Source organism: Bufo gargarizans, chromosome 4 (assembly GCF_014858855.1).
Source record: "Bufo gargarizans isolate SCDJY-AF-19 chromosome 4, ASM1485885v1, whole genome shotgun sequence".
In the NCBI taxonomy this organism is placed as follows: domain Eukaryota; kingdom Metazoa; phylum Chordata; class Amphibia; order Anura; family Bufonidae; genus Bufo; species Bufo gargarizans.
Window position 1 is genome coordinate 320639730 of NC_058083.1, and position 13395 is coordinate 320653124.

Here is a 13395-nt window from a genome sequence, read left to right on the forward strand (position 1 = left end):
TGGACCTGCTGCTTTGAAACAACTGTGCTATTTATTTGTGAAGTGATTCCCATGTACTCTGACGGAGAGAGCTGTAATTATGTGCACTAACGCAACCCCTCTGTTTGAGCTTGTGGTTTATTTATAGTCTTTTTTTTATTTTCATTTTATGGTTTTAAATTTTTAATTTTAATTTTTTTTTTTTATATGGGCACCAAAGAAACTGTTAAAGTTTTCTTCTCACTCATCGAATGTGTTTTTATAAATGTTCTGTTGTCATAGCACAAATGTTTTTTTTTTTTTTTTTTTGTTTTTTCTTCTTCTTCTTGGTCATGTAAATATTTTTTAATAAAAATGAATTGATTAACAAGTCTATTTTTTTCATATTCCTATGCTGCAGTCAAAGGTTCTGTAGGGCAGCTGATTCCATTGGAGCAGATGGCTGTGGTTCACACCATTTCTATGGCTAGTTTTAGTTTGCCTTTAGTAGTAAGTAGGGATGGGCTCGCCCAAGAGAGGATCGTTAGGTGGATCCACTATAAGGACTGTTTCACTCTAGCAGTGCAGTCCGGGAATCGCATCCCGTGTGTGAGCGTGATACTCCGTTCAGGACTTGCAGGAGCACGTGGCATTATACTGATTTATAATGCTGTGTGTCTCTGCATGACCTTGTTGCTACAGAATCATAGTGACAGCTTTGTCTCTGTGATTCTGTGGCAATAAGCAAATGCAGAGACACACAGCATTATAATGCCATGCGAGACGTGCAGTGTACAGAATGGACGATCATGCTCACAGGCTGAAAGTCATTTCCGGCCTGCACACGCTCGTCTGAATGAATCCTAATGGGACCCGAAGATCCAGCGGAAGACAATGATCTGTAGATGGAGGGTGCGTCATCAGAATAACTTTCTCGGCTGTCCATGGTCCCGCCACTGCTCAGTCTCCATCCACTTCCGTTACCTGCACAAACAGGAAACACCAGTCAATCACAGGTCTAAGCATTTCGAACACTACCTCACAGTAGTGACGTTGTGCTGTGCGACTGGACAAGTGAGTAGTTTTTTTCTTTATGTTCAGGAGGACGCCAATGGTTGTATGCTCCAAGGCCGGAAACCCCTTTTGGGGGGGGGGGGGGGAAGAGTTTAAGGGGGAGCATATCACTGATACTCTATATTGTGTGCTGATATGACCTGTGGTGCTATTGGCATGCCTGTCCCAACCTGCGGCCCTCCAGATGTTGCAAAACTCCCAGCATGCCCAGACAACCTACAGCAAGGCATGGTGGGAGTTGTAGTTTTACAATAGCTGGAGGGTTGCTGAGCATCGATGAGGTAGGGGAAGCCTTGGCAGCAATAGGGCCAGCTTCCTGTACGCATCCATTGCTTGAAAAGTGGAACTAAGGACTGGTATCTAACTCCAAATTGATCCACAGGGCTTCATTTATTCAGATGAGTAAATTTAACCCCAGGAACCTCTGCATGACCAGATGGAATGTGAATGAAGACGTTTCTCTACATCCAGAGGATTATATCGCCTGATAATGGGACAAGTGTAATGGTCTGAAAATCACTGCCATCAGTGGCGAAATGAATAAAATGTGATGTCTACACTTGGATGATATGTTGGCCGTTATCATCGTTATATTGTGAGGAACCCTGCTGAAAGAATAGATGCTGATAACAGATGAATTGCTGACATTAATGTTGTGGATCTTGGCTTTTGCCTGCTATGACTGGCGGTATAGACACATCTGTATACTGTGCAGTGCTGCTTATTGGTGGTAGACCCTGAAATGCCTACACCCCTTTCATCAATGTTTTTTTTATTTTTATCAATTTTTTTTTATTCTTTTTACTTTTGGGGATTTATTATATTGAATAAAAGTAATGTTTTAGAGTAATAGGTTTTCTCCATGGCAATAATACTCTATGGGACTTGGAATTAGCTTGGCTCGGCTATTTTTGGAACTCCCATAGCAATGAATGGAGGGTGGCTGATCTCCCTTCACTTCAGGAGTCCCGTTCTAGAAATAGGAATGGGTCCCAAAGGTGAGACCTACACCTATCTGACATGTGTGGCATATCCTAGTGATATGCCATAAATGTTGATATGGGACAACCCTTTTAATGGGAAGAATATCATTGTGTGGAGCCTCTGATGGTAGTGTGAGATGTTAAAAATTGTCATGGTTAAGTGCTATAGCTTTTTCTTCCCAGCAGAGGGCAGTAGTATGCTCTCTAAATTGATACTAAATGAGAAAACAGTTTGTAGCATATAGCATGTCGTATGTGTGTATATATAGGTATACAAAACAGACAAAAGCATGCTGCAACCACATAGAAGAAAATATTCTGTTAGGCTGCGTCCACGTGAAAAGGCATTATGCTAAATTTCTTGTATGGATTTTTGTGCAGATCTTGCTTAAGAAGTGAGTGGGATTCAAAAAAACACAGTTAAGGTCCATTCACACGTCCTGTTTTTTTTCATCCTGAAAAACGGTCCGTTTTTTGCGGATCCGTTGTTCCTGAAAATGTTTCCGTATGTCATCCGTTTTTTTGCGGATCCACAAAAAACGGAAACATGTATACATTTCAATAATCAAATAAAGTTGTTTGGATTTCTTTGAAAAAAAAAATAAATAAAAAAATTTGTTATGTGTTTCCAGGAACGGAATCCGCAAAAAACGGATGACATACGGAATGACATCCGAATGTCATCCGTTTTTTGCGGATCCATTGACTTTGTATTGTACCAGGATCCGATTTTTCAGGACAAGAATAGGACATGTTTTATATTTAAACGGACATGCGGAACGGAACAACGGAAACGGACAGCACACATTGTGCTGTCCGATTTTTTTCCAGGACCCATTGAAAATGAATGGGTCCAGATCTGGTCCTGATCTGTTCCTGAAAAAACGGAACAGATCAGGAAAGAAAAAACGGATGTGTGAATGGACCCTTAAGGGTGGACATGCCATATGTGCAGCCGATGTAGGGAAAAGGGGCCAATATCCATCTTAAAATTTTTTAACAGTACTTTCTTCTTATTGTCGACTAGGTTGCTACTGAAGGACTTTTGATTGGCCTCAAAAGAAATCGATATATAGGAAAGGAATGTGTAGTATTGTAACTTTTTAGTGGGAGAGAAAAAAAAATCGCCCACTGATAAATCGGCACCCCTCTAAGACTGGGTTCACAACACGTTTTGTACGTTTTTAACGTAGTAAAACAGAAAAAAACTATACAACTTAAATGGACCTCTGTGGTGACAGATGCCTCACATATATACACTTTTTTTTTGTGTACGTTAAATGCATGACAAAACCGTGTGAACCCACCCTAATAGGTACTGTAAATTAAAACTACTACTTTATTTCATTTTTCCTTTGAAAAAAAAAATCTGGCTATGAAATGAAAAAGTGATTTTAAAATCACTAATGTCATAGGTGTTGACCTATGTAGTCACTACTGTCAGTTATTTACTGGTCAGTTATATTTTCAAATTGTAGCTCCCTATCTCAGACTGGTGTGCCGGACAGCCAGTCTAATAGCTATTGCTTCCATCTGCTAGTCCGCATATTAAAAGATGTTATACTTCATACGTGTGTCCCCTGCACTCAGCAGCGTCATCAGGGGGTATGGGACAACCAAGTGCTTAAGGGCGTGTATCATAGAAAATCTGCCTCCTTTTATAGCCTTCTATGACTCCTCCGGTGGACCAACGCCTCCTGATGGTGTTACTGTTCATGGTTGGTCAGTTGGGAGTCATATGATCACACCTTGCAAGGTAACTCCTGCCTCCTGACTACAATGTCGGTAGGAATGGCATGCATTCCAGCAATTCCCATACCGGAAGTGACATGCGTTCCATTGAAGTTAGACTCGCACTGGGCCGGAAATAGCTGAATTAGACCTAGTCTACATTTTATTTTTTCCCCTCATTGTTTTTCACGGACGTGTGCTGTCCGCATTTGCCACAGGCAGCACACGTACCCATTGATTTAAACCCTTAACGCCCAGCTCTGTACATGTACGGCGCTCGCAGGGTCTTTATAGATAGCGCCCGCCCTTGAGCTCTGCCGGCACCATAGCCAGGCATGGTCGACTGCTTCTTATAGCAGACACCCGCGGCTCATGCCCGCAACTGGCAGTAATGCTGATCGCGGACATTTAACCCCTCAGTTGCCATGGTTAATTCCTACCATGGCATCTGAGCGCATGAAACACCGGAAGTGCCCGCTTCCAGTAATGCCCCGGCTCCCCCATGCAGCGTTCGGAGGAGCTGGAGCTTGTGTGCAGCAGCCCCTGTCTTTGTGAATAACGGTATTTCCTATGGAGCCCTTGCCTGGTAATAGGGCTCCATAGGACAGTAGTAAAATCATCATAGATTTCAATGCAAGTGCATTGGAGGTTATGATAATAGCAATAAAAATAAAGTTTAAAAAAAAAATAAAAATAAAAAATGCACATCATGGGTGTCGAGATGTGCAAAAACATCCATAGTATAAAAATATATTCCCCATACAGAAAAAAGTGTCCAAATGGACGATTTGACGTTTTTGGGTCACTTAATTTTCTACCATTTTTTTTTTAATAAAAAGTGATCATAAAGTCATACATATACTTTCATATCAATGAAAATTTTAGATCGCCCCGTAAAAAATAAACCCCCATACAGCTCCGTACACATAATTACAAAAAAGTTATAGGGGTAAAAAAATGGCAACAAAAATAAAACATTTTCTCGCCCATTTTCCTTGGGGGACACAGAAGACCTTGGGTATAGCTCAGCTCCCTAGGAAGCGTGACACTAAGTGAAAACTGTTAAGCCCCTCCTCCAGCAGCTATACTCTCAGCCTGGAGAGAGAGACTGACAGTTTTTGCTTAGTGTCCAAGGAGACACATGTTTTTCTCCTTGTTGTTTTAAATTTTGAGTTTTACTTTTTTATTTTTCTTCCAGACCATCAGGGACAACAGAGACGCACTAGACCTCTCTGTTTCTCCCGGGGTTGAGCTGCGCCAGTGCCGGTCACCCGCACTGCTGCCTCCCCCACAGAATGCAAGGTGGACCAGGGCAGCCTAGCTCCCCTGCATCCCGCCAGCGCAAGGATCCCCCGCACGCCAAGTCCCTCTTCCAGCGTCCTGCCACTACGGTGCCAGTGGCTGAAGGGGCGACCCTGCTGGAACGGACCGAGGATGAAGACGGCTGATGGTGAGAGAGTGGCTTATCCAGCCCTACGTCCCCCCCACCCCGGTCTCCTGCGTGCCTGACCCACATACTGTGCCTCTGGACCCTTCCCCTGCTGGACCTAGGCTGGCCCCTGGGGTGCCACAGGGCAGCAATCTGCTCCCTGCTCCCCCCCTCCTGGCCCCCATAGGACATGCAGCTGGCTGTCTCCCCACCGCTAGCTGCAGAATGCTGCAACATAGGTTCTGCCGCATTGCCTCCCTTCTCCTGCCGGTTCCTCCTCTATCCGCATGGGCACCCAGTCTCGGGGTCCCCCCATCTCCTTACCGGGGCGTTGCTCAGGGCTGGGGCCCACTCCTGACGGCAGTGGCGTAAGGCCTCGCCTCCAGCCGGCATGGACATTCCGGTGCGGCCGGGCTGCGCTAAAATTTTGGACCAGGCTTCGCGGCTTGCTGGGCCGTCATTCCAGCGCTCCATCCGGGCCCCTGACTCTTCCGGCCTGCGGGGTGGGCTCCCGCGGCCGGCATTGGACTTGAACACAATGCTCCAACAGGCCCCGGGCGACTGTTGGTGCATTCCGGTTGGCCGGGCGCCGCAAATTTTGTCCCAGGCTTTCCGGCCTGCTGGGCCGCAATTCCGGCGCTCCATCCGACCCCTGACTCTTCTGGCCCGCGGGGTGGGCACCCGCGGCCGGTATGATGCGCCACTCCGCCTCAGGTCCCAGCGGTACAGAGTACTGTGCGGCCCCGGCTTCACGGCCTACTAGGCCGCAAAATTTCGGCCTCTGTTGGAGGGCGCGGGAACTTCTCCAGGTGCAAATTCTTCCCGCCTGGAGGTTCCTCCGCCCCCAGAGAATCGCAGCGCTGCCCCCCCAGGCCGGATCCCTGTTAACCCTTTGGGTACAGGCCGGCTCCCAAAGGGCCTGTATGGCTGACCCCCCTTTTTCCTGCCTCTCAGAGAATATGTGCCCCTGTATGGTGGCTCCCCTTTCTGCCTCAGGGAGGCTGTGTTATAAAAAATAAAAATATAATAAATAAATAGATAACTAACAGATTTCTTGTGGGCTGCACAGGACGCTGCAGCCTCATCTCAGTAGTGCTGCCTGTATACATGCCCCCCTTCCATAGGTGGCATGGTGTCGCGCTCCCCGGCTGCGGCGCTGCCAGGTGCATTTTCCCCTTCTAGGCGGATACGGCCCTGGCCAAGTGCATGCAGCCCTTTCTGTAGGCAGCATTCGTCACCCTCTCCAGTTATGGTGCCTGCCATGTGCATGACCCCACCTCCTAGGCGGATACTGCACTCTCCCTGACTGCGGGCTGGCCTGGTGCATGACCCCCTTCTTAGGCGGAACGCTGCACTCTCACTGTATTTGCTGTCGGCCATGTGTGTGACCCCTTTCCATAGGCGGAACGTTGCACTCTCATTGGATTCGCTGCCGGCCTTGGGCATGCCTCCTTCCCTCAGGCGGCATACATGCACTCTCTCTGTCTGTGGTTGTTCTCTCGTCGGTACGTTGCTGGCCATGTGCATGAACCCCATACATGGCGGGATGCTTGCACTCTCACTGATCCGCTGCCGGCCATATGCATGACCTCTCTTCCGTGGGCGGTGTACGCACTCTCACTGGATTCGCTGCCGGCCATGTGCGTGACCCTCTTCCATAGGCAGCATGCTGCACTCTCATTGGATTCGCTGCCGGCCTTGGGCATGCCTCCTTTCCTCAGGCGACATACACACATTCTCACTGACTGTGTTTGTCTCTCGCCAGTACGTTGCTGGCCATGTGTATGACCCCCATACATGGCAGGGTGCTCGCACTCTCCCTGGATGCTATGCTGGCCATGTGTATGACCCCCCCCCCCCCTTTCTGGGCGGCATACTGCACTTTCACCGGATACGTTGCTGGCCATGAGCATGGCCCTCTAACATGGGTGGAACGCTTGCACTCCCGTTGGATACGGTGCTGGCCTTGTGCGTGACCACCCCTCATTCCATGGGCTGAATTTTGCACGCTCACGAGATTTATGGCCTTGTACAGTGGGATGCGAAAGTTTGGGCAACCTTGTTAATCGTCATGATTTTCCCGTATAAATCGTTGGTTGTTACGATAAAAAATGTCAGTTAAATATATCATATAGGAGACACACACAGTGATATTTGAGAAGTGAAATGAAGTTTATTGGATTTACAGAAAGTGTGCTATAATTGTTTAAACTAAATTAGGCAGGTGCATAAATTTGGGCACTGTTGTCATTTTATTGATTCCAAAACCTTTAGAACTAATTATTGGAACTCAAATTGGCTTGGTAAGCTCAGTGACCCCTGACCTATATACACAGGTGAATCCAAATATGAGAGAGAGTATTTAAGGGGGTCAATTGTAAGTTTCCCTCCTCTTTTAATTTTCTCTCTCAATCTGTCTCAAAACAACTCTCAAATGACCTGAAGACAAAGATTGTTCACCATCATGGTTTAGGGGAAGGATACAGAAAGCTGTCTCAGAGATTTCAGCTGTCTGTTTCCACAGTTAGGAACATATTGAGGAAATGGAAGACCACAGGCTCAGTTCAAGTTAAGGCTCGAAGTGGCAGACCAAGAAAAATCTCGGATAGACAGAAGCGACGAATGGTGAGAACAGTCAGAGTCAACCCACAGACCAGCACCAAAGACCTACAACATCATCTTGCTGCAGATGGAGTCACTGTGCATCGTTCAACCACTCGGCGCACTTTACACAAGGAGATGCTGTATGCGAGAGTGATGCAGAGGAAGCCTTTTCTCTGCCCACAGCACAAAAAGTGCCGCTTGAGGTGGGCTAAAGCACATTTGGACAAGCCAGCTTCATTTTTGAATAAGGTGCTGTGGACTGATGAAACTAAAATTGAGTTATTTGGCCATAACAAGGGGCGTTATGCATGGAGGAAAAAGAACACAGCATTCCAAGAAAAACACCTGCTACCTACAGTAAAATATGGTGGTGGTTCCATCATGCTGTGGGGCTGTGTGGCCAGTGCAGGGACTGGTAATCTTGTCAAAGTTGAGGAATGCATGGATTCCACTCAGTATCAGCAGATTCTGGAGATGAATGTCCAGGAATCAGTGACAAAGCTGAAGCTGCGCCGGGGCTGGATCTTTCAACAAGACAACGACCCTAAACACTGCTCAAAATCCACTAAGGCATTTATGCAGAGGAACAAGTACAACATTCTGGAATGGCCATCTCAGTCCCCAGACCTGAATAGAATTGAAAATCTGTGGTGTGACTTAAAGAGAGCTGTCCATGCTCGGAAGTCATCAAACCTGAATGAACTAAAGATGTTTTGTAAAAAGGAATGGTCCAAAATACCTTCAACTAGAATCCAGACTCTCATTGGAACCTACAGGAAGCGTTTAGAGGCTGTAATTTCTGAAAAAGGAGGATCTACTAAATATTGATTTCATTTCTTTTTTGTGGTGCCCAAATTTATGCACCTGCCTAATTTTGTTTAAACAATTATAGCACACTTTCTGTAAATCCAATAAACTTCATTTCACTTCTCAAATATCACTGTGTGTATCTCCTATATAATATATTTAACTGACATTTTTTATTGTAGCAACCAACGATTTATACAGGAAAATCATGACGATTAACAAGGTTGCCCAAACTTTCGCATCCCACTGTATGTGCTGTGCTGGACTTGTACATGTCCCCCTTCATTGGCAGAGTAGTTGCACTCTCACAAAATTCGGTGTTGGGTGAATTATTGCACACTCACTTAATGCTAGGGTAACCCTGTGCATGTCCCCCTTTCACTAGGTGGACCTCCTGCGTTCCTGCTGGATACTGTGTGGCCATGTGCATGGCCCACTTCTGGGCGAAATATGGTATGCCCTACTTCTCTGAAGTAGGTACGGCCTTGGGCATCACCCCCTTTTGGGGCGGCCCTTTGCACTCTTGCCGACTGCAGTTTGCCAGGTACATTTTGTACATTTTGTACATTTTGTACCGGGCATCACCCCCTTTCGGGGCGGACTACTTGCGTTCCATTGCATGCCATACTAGTCTTGTGCATAACTCCCTTTCAAGTTGCACTTTGGACTTCCGTAGATACTGTGGCACTCTGTGGCTGGCCCTCTTCGCTGAGTGACTTTTTTGCAGTGAGCAGACGTTCTTGTGCATTGTTTGGGCAGTGTATGCCTTCTCTTCCCATAGGTGGGTTGGCCTTCTCACTGCTTACGGGGCTGCTCGTACGTATGTCTCCTTTCCTTGCACTCTTCTCTAAAGAGAGAATTCTGTCCACCTGACCCGGACGGGCTCTACTTGCTCTCTACTGCACCGAGCTGGGTGGTACTCATTTATTTCGTTGGCCCTTCCGCACGGGGAGTGTTTGTGGTTCCTAGATGCGTACCCATTTGTCCTCCCGCGGCATTGCTTCCCTGCGCTAGTGGTCACATGGTCGAGAGTGCTGTCTGCAGCGCTCCTCGAATTCTACGTTGGCTCTGGCGGGACTACAGTTCCCTCGCCTACTACCATTTCCTCCTCTTCGGATGCAGTATGGTATGAGTCCTTCCTGTTGGAGCCCTCTGCGCTTCAGTCTGATCTGCTACCAGGTTCGGGCCGCTCTTCTCGGGAAGGTCACCCAACTTCTCTTGGGTGCTTGATTACCCAGGTCCGGACGACCTCCACCTTGGGTTCTTCAGGGTATTCGCCTTCTGCGAGGCGGTGAACCGGGCGTCTAACAGTGTAGCAGGGCTCTGCTTTTGAGCTGTCCTATGGCTTCCCTGTTGCCCACTCCTCCTTTCGGTTGGTGGTTGTTATGCCGGCCTCTGTCTCGACTGCTTTTTCTCGCCGGCTCTGTTTGGCTCCCGCCCGGTACAGATCACTGCGATGTGGCTTCTGCCCCGACCAGGCTTCAGAGGCTGTTCCTTCACTGCCCTCACCTCTGGGGAGAGCATGGTTGTTCATGTGGATGGTTCTGGTGTTCCTTTTGGCCTCGTACTGTCTCCCTTGTTCACACTGGCTGTACTAGATGTGTGCCTATTCACCGGGTCTACCGCGTTCTGTCCTCCCGCTGGGTGCAGATTGCGTTTTTCATTCTAGGCAATGGTCCTGCTGTAGACTTACCTTCTCGGTAACTTGGGAGGACTACCCTTCGGTCAAGATTGTCCTTAGTTCTCCCACACCGGGACTGTAGAATGTCTTCCTGTGGTGGCTACATCGGCATGGACTTTAGCCTGTTTTGTCCTGGCAGATGCTGGGTGGACCCTTCGGTTCCTTTCCGTCTGTCCTTCTGCTCCCCCACTCCGGGTGGATACGGGACAACGTTGCTCGGGGGCCGACCCACCAGTTTTGCCGACCCTTATGCCCGTGTTACTGGTTTGCGCCTGATCACATTGGGTTTTCACCCGCTTGCCCAGGCGACTCCAGCGTGCTCGCTAGTGTTTGCTTCTGGCCGTGTTTTGTCCAGGATCTGTTGTAGGACTTGGAGTTTTTACCTGGGGTTCTGTGGGAAGCTGGGTATCCCCCCCACTCTGCCTTTCTCTCCCCATGGTTCTGTCTTTCTCCAGTCCAGCCTGGACCTGGGACTGGGACTCTGCTACTTGAACTGTCAAGTGTCGGCGCTGTCCTTCCTCTTCCAGCGTTGCCCGGCCCTCTGGGCCTGTCAAGACCTTCTTCCACGGAGTGGCTCTTTAGTTCCTCTGTACTGTCCTCTGGTACCGCCCTGGGAACTACATACTGAGCTCTCGGCGCTCCAATCTTTCCCTTGGAGCCGTTACAGAAGTTCTCTCTGCTCCCTCTGTCCTGTACGGTTGTGTTTCCGTAGCCATTGTGTCTCTGATGGGTGCCTGAATGGCGGCCCTTCTTGTTCCGAGCCTTCTGTCTTTCCCCAGGACAGGGCTGTTCTCCATCCCGTCTCTTCCCTCCTTCTGAAGGTGGTGTTTGCCTTTCATCTCAACGAGGCATTCGTCCTCCCCTTCCCACCCCCAGGAACGGACACTTCACCGATTTGGACGTTGTTTGGGCCTTGCAGTTTTTACTTGGAGATCTCCGACTCTTGCCGACGTTCGGTCTCTTGTGTTTCCCGGAGGTCTGTGCAATGGTTTGACGGCCTCCAGGGTGGCTTTCCTCCGCTTTATCAGAGTGGCTATTGCTGAGGTTACCGCACCAAGGGCAGGGTTCTGCCTTTGGTGTCACCGTTCATTTCACCAGAGCGGTCGGTGCCTTCTGGGCCGGAGGCATTGGGCTTCGGCCATGCATTTGTGCAAGGCGGCCAGTGGTCTTCCTTGCACGCCTTACCGAGTTCTACAGGGTGCATACTCGGGCTTCGGCGGATGATGCCTTGGGCCGCCTGGGTCTGCAGGCGGCGGTTCCTTGATGCCTTCGGGTGCTTCGCCTTGGTGCTGTGGTCCCTCCCCTCTTGGACTGCTCTTGAACGTCCCAAGGTCTTCTGTGTCCCCCAAGGAAAATGGGCGAGAAAACAAGATTTTTGTATAACTTACCAGTAAAATCTTTCTCGCTCTTCCTTGGGGGACACAGCACCCACCCATTCATTGTTTTTTTCTACACTGTTTCCGAGTTTGTTTTACCCATTGGGTAGTTGGCTTGTTGGTTCCACTTGTTGGACTTTGCCTTTTCTCACTACTTGGACTCTCAATTGGCAGTCTCTCTCTTCAGGCTGAGGGTATAGATGTGGAGGAGGGGCTTAACAGTTTTCACTTAGTGTCACGCCTAGGGAGCTGAGCTATACCCAAGGTCTTCTGTGTCCCCCAAGGAAGAGCGAGAAAGAGATTTTACTGGTAAGTTATACAAAAATCTCAATTTTTCCCCACTTTGTATTTTTTTTATCACTATCAAAACGCAAGTAAAACTATACATATAAGGTATCGCCGGATTCGTACTGACCTGTAGAATAAAAGTAACTTGTCAGTTTTATCGTACATCGAACATCATAAATAAATAAAAACGTAAAACTGTGGTGGAATTTCTTTCTTTTTTTTTTCTTTTTTGCTATTTCACCCTATTTGGAATTTTTCCCCACTACATCATATATTAAATAGTGGCATTGAAAAGTACAACTTGTCCCGCAGAAATCAAGCCCTCATATGGCTATGTGAACAGAAAAAAAAAAAACTATGGCTCTGGGAAGGCAGGGAGCGCAAAACAAAAACGCATAAAATAAATAAATAAATACATTTCCGGGCCTTAAAGGGTTACATGTATCTGTTCATATTTCAGTATATTTTTACTGACAGTGGGTTTACTGACAGAAGAGATGCCGGCTGCGCGAACAAGTGGATTAAGGTGAGTTAATTTTTATTTTATTTTTTTTACCCCTCCAGCCCTATTGTACTATGAATTCTGTATTTAGAATGCTATTATTTTCCCTTATAACCATGTTATAAGGGAAAATCATACAATCTACACAACCTTGAACCCAAACCTGAACTTCAGTGAAGAAGTTTGGGGCTGGGTACCACATTCAGTTTTTTATCACGCGGGTGCAAAACACATTGCACCCACGCGATAAAAACTGAACAACGGAACGCAATCACAGTCAAAACTGACTGCAATTGCGTACCTACTCGTGCGGGTTTGCCGCAACGCATCCGGACCTTATCCGGACACGCTCGTGTGAAAGAGGCCTAAGTCCTTTTAGTGATTGACAGCTTTCCCTTTATGACTGTGTATACACAGATTGCTGTCAATCACTGAACAGTGTCAATCTGTGCATACACAGTCATAAAGGGAAAGCTGTCAATCACTAAAAGGACTTAGGCCTCTATCACACGAGCGTGTCCGGATAAGGTGTGTTGCGGCAAACCCGCGCGAGTAGGTACCCAATTGCAGTCAGTTTTGACTGTGATTGCGTTCCGTTGTTCAGTGCCTTGACTTCAAAGCCCAGAATTAGCAGGAATTCATATAAATGAAATACAGTTATACAGAATTTTTTCCCACAACTATATACAATCTGCTCAGCTCCTCATGCTCTATAACATGCTGCCTGCAGCTCAGACACCACATTCAATGTGACAGGTTCCCTTTAAATCCATATGATAAAATAAATATTACATGGACAAATAAATAAGAGATATACACTCACCTAAAGAATTATTAGGAACACCTGTTCTATTTCTCATTAATGCGATTATCTAGTCAACCAATCACATGGCAGTTGCTTCAATGCATGTAGGGTTGTGGTCCTGGTCAAGACAACCTCCTGAGTTCCAAACTGAATGTCA